This window comes from Capra hircus (genome assembly GCF_001704415.2).
Source record: "Capra hircus breed San Clemente chromosome X unlocalized genomic scaffold, ASM170441v1, whole genome shotgun sequence".
NCBI lineage: Eukaryota > Metazoa > Chordata > Mammalia > Artiodactyla > Bovidae > Capra > Capra hircus.
Genome location: NW_017189516.1, coordinates 61495909 through 61511374, shown reverse-complemented (window position 1 = coordinate 61511374; position 15466 = coordinate 61495909). Strand labels below are relative to the sequence as shown.

Below are 15466 nucleotides of genomic sequence, written 5' to 3'. Positions count from 1 at the left end.
GAGTGGTGACTGATGTCTAGTTGAGGTGTGGGGGCTTCTCACTGGGTGGGGGGCTTCTCTTGGTGCAGAGCACAGGTTCTAAGGCACGTGGGCTTCAGGAGTCGCGGGGCGCAGGCTTAGTTGCTCCACGGCATGTGGAATCTTCCCTGAGCGGGGATCGAACCCGCGTCTCTTGCACTGGAAGGCGGATTCTTAACCACTGGACCACCAGGGAAGCGCCTGTTTTGCATCCGTGAGGGATATTAGGGCTTTTAATACCAAAACATACTAAAGAACGAAGGGAAAGATCTTGTCACAAAATACACGTGCTTTTTAAATATAGTTGGTTACCACGGAGAGGGAAAATAGATTCATTTCGTAAACAACGCAAGTGCCATGTGGTTCGTTTCTCTCTCAGCTTCTCAGGTCCTCACTAATGGCTGGACAATTTGCTTGTGGGAAATTCTAGTTCAATGTGACCCGGACATTTGACTCTGAAGGTTGACCTCTGCACCTTCACGAAGAATGTAAGTTTCTGTGGAACCTGGAGAAAAATAACGCCAATAATACAAGTTTTGATTGATTGATTGATGCTTTTAAAGTGTGGTGCTGGAAAAGACTCCTGAGAGTCCCTTGGACTGCAAGGAGATCAACCCAGTCAATTCCAAATGAGATCAACCTTGAATATTCATTGGATGCTGAAGCTGAAGCTCCAATACTTTGGACACTTGATGCGAAGAGCTGACTCATTTGAAAACACCCTGGTGCTGGGAAAGATTGAGGGCAGGAGGAGAAGGGGACGACAGAGTATGGGATGGTTGGATGGCATCACCGACTCGATGGACATGGATTTGAGCAAACTCCAGGAATAGTGACGGACAAGAGAGCCTGGTGTGGTGCAGTCCATGGGGTTGACAAGAGTTGGACACGACTTAGCAACTGAACGACAGCAAGATAAAGCTTAGAAAGTCTTAGCAGAGTTGCTCGTTGGCCAACCAGTTGCTTCCGTTACATTCAGAACTGACATTAGAGCTGATTATAAATGCTTGCAGCGCACACATCTCCCCAACTGCAAGGCTGATTGAAAGGACTAATTAGGTCAGCTTCTAATGTAGCAGCTAAAGCTAGCAGATCAGAGTGATACATGTAGACAAATTCAGAAGAGAGTGTCCTGTATCCATCTGACTGTGCTTGTCCGCCCTCTGCAGATACAGACGCACTGCTGACTCACTGAAAAGACTGGGAAAGTGGCCAGGAACGTTCTTATCTTGACATTTAAAAAGGTGATGGATTGAGAGAGGAAAGAGGAGAAAAAGTCATCTGCGCTGAATGTGGGTAGGGGCCAGGCCTAGAGGCGCAGAGGCACGTTGAAGCAACAGAGGCAGGTGAGGATGGGGGTGTGGGCAGTACCTTAGGGCTCCTCCCGAGAACCGCCTCGTTTACATTCATCAGGAGGGCGTCCTTGGTGGCAGTAAAGAATCCCCCTGCCAGGGCAGGAGACACGGGCTCCGTCCCTGGGCCGGAAAGATCCCCACTTGCCTCAAGGCAGCTCAGCCACAACCGCTGAGCGTGTGCTCTGGAGCCTGGGACCTTCCACTACGGAAGCCCTTGCGCCCTGGAGCCTGTGCTATGGAACGAGAGAGGCCGCAGCAATGAGAAGACCAAGCATTGCCACAGAGAGTAGTGCCGCACCCCCCCCCCCCCCCCCCCGGCTCTCTGCCGCAGCAGTGAGACCCAGCACAGCCAAAACGGAATCAATATAAAATAAACTCATCAGGCGTAGCGAGGGGTGAGTCCCGGCTGACCCAGGATTCCCAGCCACCCGCATTTGTATTCCTTTTCTCCAACACGTTTGCACGGAAGACTTCTCCTGAGCCTCTCCTGAAGATGTAAAGACAAGATCAACCTATACCTACTCTAAATCAATCGATGAAACTTTTGAAAGACAGCTCTTTCCGTGCTGGATCTGGTAAAGATCTTTCCCATTCCTGATTCATCTCGAATTGTGAGAGCATCTGACTTCGACTTTATGTGAAATGAAGGAAGTCTTTGACAAAAAATGAGTATGTGTGTGTATATATTCACACATACTTTTGCATACATATAAATGTGTATATATATACACACACATATGTATTATGGTGTGTGCAGGCATATTCAGTCACCTCGGTTGTGTCTGACTCTCCGATTCCACTGACTGTAGCCCACAAGGCTCCACTGTCCGTGGGATTCTCCAGGCAAGAATACTGGAGTAGGTTATCATGCCGTCCTCTAGAGGATTTTCCCAACCCAGGGATCAAACCAGCGTCTCGTGCATCTTGGGCGTTGCAGGCAGATTCTTTACCGCTGAGCTGCCTGTGAAGTCCCATGTATTATGGTGGCAGCTTTAAAAAAAAATTTATTTGTCTGGGCCAGGTCTTAGTTGCAGCATGTGGGGATCTAGCTGCCTGACCAAGGATGAAACCCAGGCCCCCTGCATTGGGAGCTTGGAGTCTTAGCTACTGGACCAGCGGGGAAGTCTCATCAAGGTAGCAGTTTTTATGTAGAAGCAATTCATAGCCCTAAGCTATCTCATCTAAATATAATATATCCTGTAAGAATTGATAATTGTACATAAGTTCCAAGCAAGTCAAGGGTTAGATATACAAGCCATTTACTTCCTAGCTGCGTGATCCGATTCTATTTTAACTTCTGTGAGCTTCAATTTCTTTATCTGGACAACTGAAAAATAGATTATATACAGAGACTTTGAGACTTTGCAGCTTTCAATAGGGGCTTCCGTGGTGGCTGTATAGTAAATAATCTGCCTGCCAATGGAGGAGACATGGGTTTGACCCCTGGATTAGGAATATCCCCTGCAGGAGGAAATGGCAACCCACTCCAGTATCCTTGCCTGGAGAATCTCATGGATAGAGTAGCCTGTGGGCTACAGTCCGTGGGGTCACAGAGAGTCAGACATGACTGAGCGACGAAACAACAACAACCATGTTCAATAAATGCTAATTTATTCTATTCCTATCATGTATGTACATGTGTGTCTCAATCATGTCTATAGTATTTACATGTGTAATTATCATCTATCTGTGTGTGTGTATATATATATATATAGAGAGAGAGAGAGAGAATTTTTGGGCTTTCTAAAAATTGCAGGTGGATAAAGAATCCACCTGCAATGCAGGAGACCTGGGTTCAATCCCTGGGTTGGGAAGATCCCCTGGAGAAGGGAAAGGCTACCCACTCCAGTATTCTGGCCTGGAGAATTCGAGGGACTGTATAGTCCATGGGGTCGCAAAGAGTTGGATACAACTGAGCGGCTTTCTCATAGATATGTATAATGTATATATGTTTGTATTTAAGGCATTTCTGAGGATTTAGTATGTGGTTAAGAGACACCCGGTAACAGAGGCGCAATCAGATGGCAGTGTCAGCTGGAAGGTTATTTATGTCTTCAGCAGCTATAACTTTGCACAAAGCTCATAGCAGAGGTTACTAAATACTGCCCCCAATTTTTGACATTTCCTAAATGTCTGAATCCAGAAAGCAGCCCAGATGTTGTCATTGTTGCCCTTGGCTTTTCTCTGCACACATAGATTTTTTTCTTCGTTAACGAGCAGTTGGGCAAACTGATGTACGTGGCGGTGGGTGTAGCAGGTATGGTGAAGACGGTGTCACAGGCTTTCCTGTTGGCTCAGTGATTAAAAAAGAAAAAAAAAACCCTGCCAATGCAGGAGACACTGGTTGGATCCTGATTTGGGGAGATCCCACACACTGCGGAGCAACTAAGCCTGTGGTCTAGAGCCTGGGAGCCAAATTACGGAGCCTCAGAGCTGCAAATACTGAAGCTTGCGAACCCTTACCCACAGCAAGGGAAGCCCCTCAAGGAGAAGCCCAGACACCACGACGAAGTGTAGCACTGGCCCTCGGCAACTCGAGAAACGTCTGCGTGCAGCGACAGACACAGGGCAGCCAAAAATAAATAAAATTAAAAAAAAAAAAAAAAAACAGTTTCATGCTGGTTTTATAGGAAAACCCATGCCTGACACCCGGCCCTACATGTGAATGAAATCCCGTGATTCAGAATTTTTTTCTCAGTAAACGTGAGCTTTGTCTGTATCGTTTTGGTGTGTTCCGTTTGCTGAGTGCTGAGCAGTTTTCCATTCATGGACCTGCAAGCCCTGCTGATGGTAGAGGGTCCAGAGCCTCAAGTGTTTCTATCTCTGGGGGGGTGGGGCGGCCCCAAGGGTTCTGCTAAATTAATCTCTTCGAGTCTGGCCTGGGGCGATCGGGGGAGGCTTGTGAAATCTGTACGCCCTGAGCTCTGAGTTAAAGCCTTTCCAGACAGTGTCTTTGTGCCAGTCGAGAGGGAAGAGAGCTTTTATTTCTCATTGGAGTGAGGCACACGTGGAGAACACAGGACCAGCGATCGCAGGAGGCTCGTGACGAGGCGCAGAAGGCAGACGTCAAGATGGGGAAGGCAGACGTCAAGGGTTTCTGCCTAACAAGCTGCTGACGCGTTTCCAGCAGGGCTCCCCAGTGGCAGCCTTGCATCACCGCTGCTCGCCTCGGGAGCCCCCGTTCCGACTGAAAAACATTTGTGTGTTTAAGGGATGTGACCTTCCCCAGGTAGCTTCGATTTCAAGCCAGCCTGGTGCATTCTTTAGTGGAATCTGTGAAGTGTGGCACCGGGGAAAGAGATGATAAACATCAGAGCTGGCTTTACTCACATTTAGAGGGCAGGACAGCTTTTGTGGCAGAGAGATAGAAAAAACAAAAAATGTCCTGGTCTGATTTTTTTTTTTCTTTTTTGTTGAATATGTTGTGTTTTGGCAAGTACTATGGGGAAAGTGAAAGTGAAGTAGCTCAGTCGTGTCTGACTCTGTGAGCCCATGGACTGTAGCCTACCAGGCTCCTCTGTCCATGGGAGTTTTCTAGGCAAGAGTACTGGAGTGGGTTTCCATTTCGTTCTCCAGGGGATCTTCCCGACCCAGGGGTTGAACCCGGGTCTCCTGCATTGTAGGTAGACGCTTTCTGAGCCACCAGGGAAGTCTGTAATATATAACATATCGAATTATCACACTGGACACTTTTCCACTTTGTGACCCCATGGATTGTGGCCTACCAGGGTCCTCCGTCCATGGGATTCTCCAGGCAAGAGTACTGGAGTGGGGTGCCATTTCCTTCTCCAGGGGATCTTCCCGACCCAGGGATTGAACCCGGGTCTCCTGCATTGTAGGTAGACGCTTTCTGAGCCACCAGGGAAGTCTGTAATATATAACATATCGAATTATCACACTGGACACTTTTCCACTTTGCGACCCCATGGATTGTGGCCTACCAGGGTCCTCCGTCCATGGAATTCTCCGGGCAAGAGTACTGGAGTGGGGTGCCATTTCCTTCTCCAGGGGATCTTCCCAACCCAGGGGTTGAACCCGGGTCTCCTGCATTGTAGGTAGACGCTTTCTGAGCCACCAGGGAAGTCTGTAATATATAACATATCGAATTATCACACTGGACACTTTTCCACTTTGTGACCCCATGGATTGTGGCCTACCAGGGTCTTCCGTCCATGGAATTCTCCAGGCAAGAGTACTGGAGTGGGTTGCCATTTCCTTCTCCAGGGGATCTTCCCGACCCAGGGATTGAACCCGGGTCTCCTGCATTGGAGGCAGACGCTTTACCATCTGAGCCACCAGGGAAGTCCTATGGGGGGTGGGGAATAACATATTAATTTACTGTCATGCAGTCATTTTCTCCTGTTAGCAGAAGAGCAGTCTGAGGAAATGCGAAAGCACTCTGCTCATTGAATGGTCATCCCGCTATTGTGGGCGTTGGCACACTACAGCCTCTGGGATGAGTCTGGCCCCTTGCCTGTACTGTCAATAAAGTTTTATTGGAAGACAGTCATGGACACTCCTGGGTGAGCCGTCTATGGCGACTTTTGTAAGACAAAAGACCTAAAAACAGACGTTTCTTAGACAGCAGTGTTGAGCTGTGAAAAAAAAAGATTCTTTGGCCTGCAGAGCCTACAATACTGACTCTCTAACTCTTTCCAGAAAAGTTTGCTGACCTCCTGAAAGACCCTTATGCTACTCAGGGTCTCCGTTTGACTGTCTCACCTGTGAATTTCTCCGTGATGGATTCTAGTCCACCATCTGTTTCCCAAAATACCTTTTACCAGCTGCGTGTGGAAAGGAGAGTATTTGAGCTGTGCCTGCCATGACTCAAGAAGTGAGCTTTAAGTTTTATTGAATTGTAAGTAATGAATCAAGAATCTTTTTTCTTAATTGTTTAGTTTTTGGCCGCGCTGGGTCTTCATTGCTGCATGCTGGGTCTTTCTCTAGTTTTGCTGTGAGGGAGGGGCTGGTCTCCATGTTGCGTGTGGGCTGCTCGTTACGGTGGCTTCTCTTATGACTCACCGGCTTCTCTTGTTGTGACTCACTGGCTTCAGTCATTGCCAAGCACTGGCTTTGTTGCCCTCAGGCACGTGGGATCTTCCTGGAGCAGGGATGGAACCCATGTCCCCTGCATTGGAAGGTGAATTCTTAACCACGGGCCCACCAGGGAAGCCCAGTTTTAATGAATATAAGTGCCTCTATAGGACTTCCTGTGGCTCAGATCCTGGTAAACAATCTGCCCGCAATACTGGAGACCCAGGTTTGAGCCCTGGGTCAAGAAGATTCCCTGGAGAAGGAATTGGTTAACCCACAGCAGTATTCTTGCCTAGAGAATCACAGGGACAGAGGAGCCCTGGTGGGCTACAGTCCATGGGGTCACAAAGAGTTGGATGTGACTGAGAAAGATTGAAGGCAAGAGGAGAAGGGGATGGCAGAGAATGAGATGGTTGGATGGCATCACCAACTCGGTGGGCGTGAGTTTGAGCAAGCTCCAGGGGATGATAAAGCACAGGGAAGCCTGGGGTGCTGCCGTCCACGGCATCACAAAGAGCCAGACACGACTGAGCAGCTGAACAGCAAGAACAGAAAGGGCCTATATATGGCTATTGGCTCCTCTGCTGGGTGCATGGAAGAGTTTTTCGATTGCATCAGAAAACCAAGGAAAGAAGGAACCTAGCAAGCTCTGATCACATTGTGACATTTTTCTGCGTATTTTATTTGTTGGTGCAATTCTAAAATGTATCTTTTTTTTCTACATTCCCTTTCTTACATTTCATTGTTAAAGAAATTAGTTGATTTCTGTATGTTAATCTTGTATCCTTCTACCTTGCTGTGATATTTATTTTCTGGGTTTTTTTTTTCCTTGTGAAATATAACACATGCACACTTTATACAGAAACGTAGTTATACCATTTTTATTTAATGTGTATCTGATAATGTAGGATTTTAGTTTCTTTTTTAGTTTTTCTTAGTGCTCTTGATGAACGTGAAAGTGGAGAGTGAAAAAGTTGGCTTAAAGTTCAACATTCGGAAAACGAAGATCATGGCATCTGGTCCCATCACTTCATGGGAAATAGATGGGGAAACAGTGGAAACAGTGTCAGACTTTATTTTTGGGGGGCTCCAAAATCACTGCAGATGGTAACTGCAGCCATGAAATTAAAAGACGCTTACTCCTTGGAAGAAAAGTTATGACCAACCTAGATAGCATATTCAAAAGCAGAGACATTACTTTGCTGACTAAGGTCTGTGTAGTCAAGGCTATGGTTTTTCCAGTAGTCATGTATGGATGAGAGTTGACTGTGAAGAAGGCTGAGTGCCAAAGAATTGATGCTTTTGAACTGTGGTGTTGGAGAAGACTCTTGAGAGTCCCTTGGACTGCAAGGAGATCCAACCAGTCCATTCTGAAGGAGGTCAGTCCTGGGATTTCTTTGGAAGAACTGATGCTAAAGCTGAAACTCCAGTACTTTGGCCACCTCATGTGAAGACCTGACTCATTGGAAAAGACCCTGATGCTGGGAGTGATTGAGGGCAGGAGAAGGGGACGACAGAGGATGAGATGGCTGGATGGCATCACTGACTAGACGGACATGAGTCTGAGTGAACTCCGGGAGTTGGTGATGGACAGGGAGGCCTGGCGTGCTGCGATTCAATGGATTGCAAAGAGTGGGACATGACTGAGCGACTGAACTGAAGTGAACTGAATGTATATGTGTAGCTGTGAGAGAGTCAATTCCTAGGCAGATTGATAAAAGAAGTCCAGGATCCCAGAGGAGGAGATAGGGGTCTGGGATTCTCAAGGAGGAGGAAAGGACAAACATCTGTTTTTTTTTCTCTCTCTCTGCATTCCTTAGTGTTAGTCACATAAAGGATGGGTTTTTTGTGTGTTTTTCTTTAAGCCTGAACTGATGACTATACAACAAACTTGGTACAGTTGAAACTCTGTACCAAGGATTATAGAACAACAGTGCATCCTGCTTGAGGACAGTTTCTCCTTCCTGAAAGCCTTCTGCCTAATCCTGATAGCTTAAAATGTATATTATGGGAGAGGGTCTGGCAGGATCTTTCTATTGATAAGTCTAATCCTGTTATCCTAAAATGTGAATTGTCGGAGTGGGTCTGGTAAAAGTTTCACAAACGTGAGACGTTCTTTCGATTTGTGATAATAACTATTGTAATAACTAATAAAGTATGTAACTCCCTTGCTAACACTAGTGAGGGGGGCACTCTCTGTCCCCCTTCCGATGTCTGTGTCAGAACGTTTCTCTGTCCCTTTTCTTACTTTAGTGAAACCCTGCTACGCAAAAGCCCTTGAGTGATCAAGCCTGGTCCCTGGTCCCAAAGCTAAACCTTCTTCTTTGGAGATCACAAATCTGACATTGTTTACTATTGTAAGCTATCAATTAGTTGTAGATACACACACACACACACACACACACACACACACACACACCACACACAGACACAGACACACACAGACACACACAGACACACACACCACACACACACACACACACACACACACACACACACAGGATCCAAAATGTGCATTCCAGGAACACAGAAAAGGAAAAGGATCAGCCACTTCAGTTCTATTGCAGGAAATAGGAGATCATTTTAATGTAGAATTCTATCATGTGAGTTTTTTAACCAAATATTTTCTGCCAGTATCCCTCTGCCGCCGCTGCTGCTGCTGCTAAGTCGCTTCAGTCGTGTCCGACTCTGTGCAACCCCAGAGACGGCAGCCCACCAGGCTCCCCCGTCCCTGGGATTCTCCAGGGCAAGAACACTGGAGTGGGTTGCCACCTCCTTCTCCAATGCATGAAAGTGAGAAGTCAAAGTGAAGTCGCTCAGTCGTGTACGACCCTCAGCGACCCCATGGACTGCAGCCCACCAGGCTCTTCCATCCATGGGGTTTTCCAGGCAAGAGTACCAACAGCTAACTAAAAAAAGATGCCCAATGTAAGAGTTGTGAGTTAAGTTTTATTTGGGACAATATGAAGACTGCAGCCTGGGAGAAAGCACCTCAATAGTTCTGAGAGCCTGCTCCAGAGAGGCAGTGAGGGGAGGTCCATATATAAGATTTTGGTGAAGGGGGAGTTTATGCAAGTAAGCACTCATTTTATAAAAGGTTTTCTGCCAGTCAGAGGAGCTGATGTCACCAGGAAAGGATTTAGTCCTTCTCTAGATGTGAAAAGATCCTGAAATCACCTCCTGAACATATCTAACTATCTAGAGCCCTGTCCCACCAGATTCCCTGAAGCACAGAGTGCCTCACTCTGCCCCTCAGGGGGCATTTAAGCTCAACAGCTGCAAAGCACAGGGTTCAGTCTCCACAGAAAAAGTGAAGGAAAGTAAAGTCGCTCAGTCGTGTCCGACTCTTTGCAGCCCCATGAACTGTAGCCCAACCAGGCTCCTCTGTCCATGGGATTCTCCAGGCAAGAATACTGGAGTGGTTTGCCGTTTCCTCCTCCAGGGGATCCTCCCGACCCAGGGATCAAACCTGGGTCTCCTGCATTGCAGGTGGATTCTTTACCATCTGAGACACCAGGGAGGTCCTGGCAAATGCTCTTGGCAATTGCCAATTTATAGTTGAGACAACAGTCATCCAAAACATTAAAATAATTCTAAACAAAGTTCTGCTTATATGGAAAATATGATGAAGATCGTCTAACTCAGTAAGGCTGTATTTCTTTTCTTCTGTGCTGGGTACATTCTAAGAACTTGCTTTGTATTCATAGCATCCTTTGCCTGGATGTTTTTTTCTTGTTGAGCTAGGTCTGGGAAGATAATGGCTGGTAGATTGGGCGGTCGGGGTGGGGTGGCGGTTGATGAATTTTCTACTTAATAAAACAACAGGTGATTGAAATATATTTGAATTCACCAGAAGGAATCAATGAGATCTGGAAAACTGTTAGTATTCACCCCTGGATCAGAAAGTCATGCAATTCGAATCTTCTCCCTCCTAACTTTGGCTGCACTGGTAGAGCAGGGTAGATGGGGTGTGTAAAGATTCAAGATAAGAAAACAGTCTGGGATCATGCTGAGTTGCCCTATCACTTAAACTGTGGCCATATAAAACAGCAGAAAATCAGGGCCGTAGAATAGTTCAGCTGGCTGTCTGTGTGGGGCCATTCGGGTGAAAGGCTGAGGGACTGGTTGTGGTCAGGCAGCAGCAGTGAATCTTTGTCAACCAGGAGTGTGAGTCTGTGAAGCCAGGGGGTGATGGGATCAGGCAGATTGTTGACATCCATCAAGTGAGGCTGGGTCATGCCAAAAAAAAAAAAAAAAAAATCCATAGTGAAAACCACGGAATGTGTTTGCAGTGTTTCATTATGATACACGCTCTAAGGTGAAAGTGATCTAAGATGTTGAGAAGACGCACTTGTTATTTTAAGTACAGGAGATAATGCTCTAGGGAGAGTATAATGCAGGACCAAGGTCACGTTGACAGTTCATGAAAAAACAAGGACGAGAGATCCTTTTTTTCTCCCCAGATTCTCGTGAATATTCTATATACCACTTTACCTCCTGTTTTTCTTTTTAAAAATCATTGAATAATTGTTAAAGAAAGCTGTGACAACCCTGCTGTTGCTGCTAAGTCGCTTCAGTTGTGTCCAACTCTGTGCAACCCCATAGACGGCAGCCCACCAGGCTCCCCCATCCCTGGGAGTCTCCAGGCAAGAACACTGGAGTGGGGTGCCATCTCCTTCTCCAATGCATGAAAGTGAAAATTGAAAGTGAAGTCGCTCAGTCATGTCCAACTCTTAGCGACCCCATGGACTACAGCCCACCAGGCTCCCCCGTCCCTGGGATTCTCCAGGCAAGAACACTGGAGTGGGTTGCTATCTCCTTCTCCAATGCATGAAAGTGATAATTGAAAGTGAAGTCGCTCAGTGGTGTCTGACTCTTAGCGACCCCATGGACTGCAGCCTTCCAGGCTCCTCTGTCCTTGGGATTTTCCAGGCAAGAGTACTGGAGTGGGGTGGCAAGCCTAGACAGCATATTAAAAAGCAGAGACATCCCTTTGCTGACAGAGGTCCATCTAGTCAAAGCTAGGGTTTTGCCAGTAGTCATGTACCCATGTGAGAGCTGGACTATAAAGAAGGCTGAGCGCCAAAGAATTGATGCTTTCACATGGTGCTTGAGAGTCCCTTGGACTGCAAGGAGATCAAACCAGTCCCTCCTAAAGGAAATCAGTCCTGAATATTCACTGGAAGGACTGATGCTGAAGTTGAAGCTCCAGTACTTTGGCAACTTGATGCAAAGAGCCAACTCATTGGAAAAGCCCCTGATGCTGGAAAAGATTGAAGGTGGGAGGAGAAGGGGATGACAGAGGATGAGATGGTTGGGTGGCATCACCGACTCAATGGACACGAGTCTGAGCAAACTCTGGGAGATGGTGATGGACAGGGAGGCCTGGCGTGCTGCAGTCCATGGGGTGGCCAAGAATCGGACACAAGCGAGCAACTGACACCAACAGCTAAACTTTAAAGCAACCGAAGGAATAGCCATCTAGTGTTTGTTTAATTTTCCCCATTGATTTTCAGCATTCAAGGAGATGTAAAGTATACGTGGAGAGACCCACTCAGTGTGGGCTTCCTCATGCACGTCGCCGTGACAGCTGGTATGCCCCACCCAGTTCTGCGTCATGTAACGATCCCTTTAAACATCTGGCCCTGCTCTGCAGGGTAATGAATTCAGATCCGTTGAAAACGTAGATCTTACGTGCTTGGTACTTGCCCTCTTCACATTATTGTTTAAAGCAATGAAAGCTTTACCAAATGCATAGGTTTTTCCTCCTCTTATTCCACACAGTTTATTCATCTGATCTGGCTGCTCTGGGGCTTCATGACATGACTTCATTGCACTTTCTCAGTGTTTTTGGCTCCTAGCATTCATTCCCACCTGTGTTCAGGTGAAAAGATGGTCTGGAAGTGAGTTTCATCGGTCAGCAATCTCTTATTGTACACCTATACTAGTTGTTTTCATTTCAGCTTTAGGCCCTCTAAGTCACCGGTCCCCAGGCTTCTCAGCACCAGGGACCAGTTTCATGTCGGGTATAAACTAAGTAACGCTACCCAGAAAGCCTCAAAACCTGTAACCCCCTTGCTTGTATGAAAGAGAGGTACGGATTTGAACCTTATATATATATGTATTTTTTGAGACATCATTAAAGTGTACACACTTTAAGTTTTTTGTCTTAACCTTGTTTGTGATCCAACTCTCACATGTGTACGTGACTCCTGGAAAAACCATAGCTTTGACTATACAGACCTTTTTTGGCAAAGTGATGTCTCTGCTTTTTAATATGCTGCCTAGGTTTGTCATAGCTTTCCTCCCAAGGAGCAAGCGTCTCTTAATTTCATGGCTGAAGTCACCCTCTGCATTGATTTTGGAGCCCAAGAAAATAAAAGTCTGTAACCGTTTGCACTTTCCCCCTTTCTGTTTGTCATGAAGTTACAGGACCGGATGCCACACTCTTGGTTTTTTTGATGTTGAATTTCAAGTCAGCATCTCCACTCTCCTGAACAGGGGAGAATAGAACTCTTTATTGATTGTACATTGGCCAGTCACAGTGCTGGACACTTATACATTATCTCTTAAACGTATTTATTTGACAGAAGCTCAATACACACATAGGGAATAGAAGAGACTACCCGTTTGTCCTATGCTTTTCATGATTGTTGAACTATCTTTGATTTTATATAATGAATTTATAGTTACATATGGAGTCAAAATATGTTAACTTTTTACAATGTAGCATTGAAAGAATAAGTGTAAAAAATTGCAAATAAAAGTTCTAAACAATAGCGTAACATTAAGGGGAAACATTTTTAATTGTGTAAGGAAGAGAAAGTATTGGGTAAACAAGAGTAAATCACTTCATCCGTGCAAATGATACTCCATGACAAACATTTCAAGTGTAGGAGAAGCAAGCAAAAGTTAATTTAGAAGCTCATCGTATGAGCGTGTACAGAGGTTTGCCAAGATGCCACTTCAACCGAGTCAGCCTCAGTTGCTGTCCCCCTGGATGAAATGTTTATATGTCCTGGCTCACTGCGGGGTGATTTATCTGGCTACGTCATCCTTACCCTCTCTTGCCAGTGTCCTGCCTCAGATTAAAATATAAACACTCCCTCATGCCTGCCCCCTGCTTTTGAAGCATCATTAACCTCGTCTGAGGGCACATTTGGTTATGAGCTAGTAAAATCCTTACGCGTGATACTTAAACAAGATGGCAGTGATATATGACATTCAGTTCACTCCCTTTTATCTCACTGTCAAGTTGGACAAGCTCAACTCTTAATAAGAGTCAGAGGCTTGGCCAGATCAAAGCTGGGTCTCCTGTAAATTAAAAGGGTGTATCTCTTCCCTGCATCCTTCCCTTTAAGTAGGAACCTTAAGTTCATTCTTTAAGTTTGTGAATCTGTTTCTGAATTTGTTTGTACATAAGTTCATTTGTACCATTGCTTTTTAGATTCTGCTTATAAGGGTTGCCATACTATAGTTAGGGTGTTTGAGATGGACATGTACACATCGCTGTATTTAACATGGAGAACCAGCAAGGACCTGCTGGACAGCACACGGAACTCTGCTCAATACTCTGTAATAACCTATGGTTCCCAGGGGGAATGGATGGGGGAAGGGATAGTCAGGGAGTGTGGGATGGACATGGACACACTGCTGTATTTAACATGGAGAGCCAGCAAGGACCTGCTGGTCAGCACAGGGATCTCTGCTCAGTGTCATGTGGCAGCCTGGATGGGAGGGGAGTTTGGGGGAGAAGGGATCCATGTCCATGTATGGCTGAGTCCCTTTGCTGTCTGTCTGAAATTATCACTAGACTGTTAATCAGCTATGAAGGTGAAGGTGAAGTCACTCAGTCGTGTCTGACTCTTTGCGACCCTGTGGACTGTAACCTACTAGGTTTCTCCATCCATGGGATTCTCCAGACAAGAATACTGGAGTGGATTGCCATTTCCTTCTTCAGGGGATCTTCCCGACCCAGGGATCAAACCCGGGTCTCCCACATTGGAGGCAGATGCTTTAACCTCTGAGCCACCAGGGAAGCCCATTAATCAGCTATACCTCAATACAAAATAAAAAGTTTGACATGGGGGAAAATAGAGGAGTATTTTGGGAGGCAATAAAGAAAGCAAAAAAAAAAAAAAAAAAAAAAAGGCGTGTCTGTGCTATAAGCACTTGCATCTCAGCAGCTAACCTCGCTTTCAAACCTCCCTCTTCTCCGGTCCTCCCCTTAAGCTCTGTGAGTCTTCCAGTGGCCACCTGGCTGGTCAGTGTCTCCCCAGAGCTCGACTTCCTCTTTTTCCCAGTTTGAATTGCTTACTTCGCCACTGGCCCATCTCAAAACCTCAGAACTATGTCCACTCTCCTCTCCCATTTCTTAGGGTCTCGTATAATCCGCTCCTAGTTGGTTCACCACGTCCCGGCTCAGACTTAGGGCCTCTCTCCAGAAGAGCCTCACTGACTCTCTGACAGCCGTCTCTGCCCTGTCTCCTACTGAAATCCTTCCTGAATAGGCCAGAAGATTTACCTTTGTCATTCTGCTCACTTGCTTCAGTCGTGTCTGACTCTCTGTGACCCCGTGAACTGTAGCCCAAAAGGCTCCTCTGTCCATGGGACTTCCCAGGCAAGAATACTGAAGTGGGTTGCCATTCCCTTCTCCAGGGGAACTTCCCAAACCAGGGATCCAAACCGCCAAGGTGGATTCTTTCCTGCTGAGCTATCAGGGAAGCCGTGTGTGTGTGTGTGTGTGTGTGTGTCTGTGTGTGTGTGTCTGTGTGTGTGTGTGTCTGTGTGTGTGGTGTGTCTGTTCTGTGTGTCTGTGTGTGTGTGTGTGTGTCTGTGTGTGTGTGTCTGTGTGTGTGTGTCTGTATCTGTGTGTCTGTGTGTCTGTGTGTGTGTGTGTGTCTGTGTGTAGACTGCATCTTAAAAAGAGTATTATCAAATTAACTGAATATTTTAAGACTTAATGAAAGGGAGATGAAAACAAACTTACAGAATGACCAAAGATTACTCTCCAAAGTCATGCTAACTCAAACTACCACTAACGGGTCCTTCCGTGATAA

The 15466-nt window shown here is 46.2% G+C and overlaps 1 protein-coding gene across 5 annotated transcripts in view; it reads left to right on the top strand.

Moving 5' to 3' along the window:
- Positions 1-15466, top strand: part of LOC108634329 — a 279731-nt gene that overhangs the window by 92697 nt on the left and 171568 nt on the right. For all 5 annotated transcript variants that reach the window (XR_001917548.1, XR_001917547.1, XR_001917546.1 and 2 more), the window contains one exon: positions 6033-6231. The gene's annotated coding sequence lies outside the window, so the exon portion shown is untranslated. The remainder of the gene's footprint in view (positions 1-6032; positions 6232-15466) is intronic.